Here is a 2486-nt window from a genome sequence, read left to right as displayed (position 1 = left end):
TCCACATAAACACACCTTCCTGCCATCCATGGCTTCCCATCATAAAATGACTCTTGAGTGTGTATATATGTATATATAGTCCCATTTACTCTCTGTAAAGCACCAGTTCCATTGGCAGCAAAACAGGCCTAGAGCATAATACTACCACCACTATGCGTGACGATAGGTATAGTGTTCCTGGGATTAAAGGCCTCCCCTTTTCTCTTCCAAATATATTGTTGGGTATTGTTGCCAAACAGATCCATTTTTGTTTCATCTGACATCACATGGACAAAGACAAGACCTTCCGGAGGAAAGTTCTGTAGTCCGATGAAACAAAATGATCACTCTAGCTGGCAACTGGGGTGCTAATTGCCAGCTGATACCATATTTCCTTGATTAGCCGCCGGGCATGTAATATGCGCCTGCCTTGAATTACTGCCGAGTTTGTTCGCCAAATTTATAAACGAATGCTTACTTCTACCGTCAGGTCAAATTTGTGACTTCACGAGTGATGTTACCCCTACCATCATTTTCAAATTGGTAAAGGAGTTTTTTTTTTTGCTTTTATTATGTGTAAACCAGGGGTCTTGTTCCACAGCCATACAGATCACACTGATGGTTGTGATATAAAACAACTTTAACACTCATACTAATATGCGCCACACTCTGTGAACCCTAACCAAACAAGAATAACAAACACTTTTCTGGAGAACATTGGCTCTGTAACACATTATAAACGCAACATAAGAATTACCCAGAATTCCAATGCATCCATGACTCTTGAATCAGAATCAGAATCATTTTATTTGTCCATTCCAACATGTACAAGACACATCAGAACTGAAATTACATTTTCGGCACAGTCCCGCTAAGAGCAGACATACGTTACGGGGGGGGGGACACAAGACGAGACCTCCGACGGATCAGCCGGTTACAGCGCTCCTTAAAAAGATAAGAAAAGGGTGACATTAGGAGAGGGAGGGGGAGTAAAAAAATATCAGTCCAAGGCTAGACCCTCAGGAGAGGTCTAGACTGAGTCCAAGGAAAAAAACTCACATAGCATTGCACACATTAAACATACATATATTACACCAACTTGCAACAGAGGGAGGGGTGGGTTTGCGCAGGCCCGCTCCACAACCCCAGCTATATTATACACCCGCTAGCACCGAACCCCCCCCCCCCCCCCCTTCTCTCTCCGTGCGTCGGTTGAGGTGGGCGGTTTTGGGGGCGCGTGTATAATATAGCCAAAAATCATGGATGCATTGGAATTCTGGGTAATTCTTATGTTGCGTTTATAATGTGTTAAAGAGCCAATGTTCTCCAGAAATGTGTTTGTTATTCTTGTTTGAGGCTGGTTCACAGAGTGTGGCGCATATTCGTAAGAGTTTTAAAGTGGTTTATATCACAACCATCAGTGAAAATGTTATGGCTGTTGAGCAAGTATGCATTGCAATCTCGTATGAGAAGCAGCGAAATGCATGCGTCCTACCGGCACGCAGATAGCATGGTGGGCGCGATGACATGTTGTATGTAGAACAGTGGTCCCCAACCACCGGGCCGTGGCCGCAGAAGTATTTTTTTATGCAGTTTTTGCCTCTTTGAGCTGTAATTTGACCCCCTTAAAATGCTTCAAAGTGCAAGTTAACGCTCTACTATGCAAAGCCAAAGCCATTTATCAACAACATCCAGAAAAGCCGAGCTGTAATTTGACCCCTTTAACATGCTTCAAAACTCACCAACTTTTACACACACATCAGGACTGGCAAAAATTGCCATCCAATAAAAAACCAAACCCCAAAAATCAACATTGCGCTCTAGCACCCCCTAGGAAAAAACACAGACAAAACTGCTTGTAACTGCTGTTAGGAATGTCATAGAGACATGAAACAAAAACCTCTATGTAGGTCTGACTTAGACCAGGGCTTGAGTGGCGGGGGCAGCAGCCAAAGCGGACCCGACCAACGCTGCTTGCAGCTTTAATTATTTTTATTTTTTGTATTACACTCAATTTTTTACTGTATGAAATTGGTAAGCGCAGGGGTGAGAAGAGGTTAGAAAATTATTAGCGCCTGCTTAATTTTACCGCATGCCTTGAATAAACGCAGGAGTGAGAAGAGGTTTTAAATTAATTAGCGCCCCGGCGGCTAGTCAAGGAAATAAGGTATGCACACTGGTCGTCCACTAGCAATTAAATCATTCGTTGCCAGCTCGCGGTTTGCCTGCTAGTTGCCAGCTCGTAATTGGCGCCCAGTTTGCCAGCTTGTAATTATCGTGTTGGTTGCCAGATTGCAATCAATCCATCCGTTTTCTACCGCTTGTCCGTGTTTGGGGTAGCGGGAGATAGCAATTAACACTAATTAACAGCGAGTAAATTTTATACTAGTCGCCAGTTAGCGATTAAAAATACTAGTTGTCATCTCGCAATCATCGCGTCAGTTGTGATCTAGCAAATAGCATGCTAGTTTCCAGCTAGCGATTTGTGCGCCAGTTGTCAATTAGCC

The sequence above is a fragment of the Nerophis ophidion genome, linkage group LG23, assembly GCF_033978795.1.
Source record: "Nerophis ophidion isolate RoL-2023_Sa linkage group LG23, RoL_Noph_v1.0, whole genome shotgun sequence".
Taxonomy (NCBI): domain Eukaryota; kingdom Metazoa; phylum Chordata; class Actinopteri; order Syngnathiformes; family Syngnathidae; genus Nerophis; species Nerophis ophidion.
The sequence above is the reverse complement of the archived record's forward strand: the minus strand, read 5'-3'. Positions refer to the sequence as shown.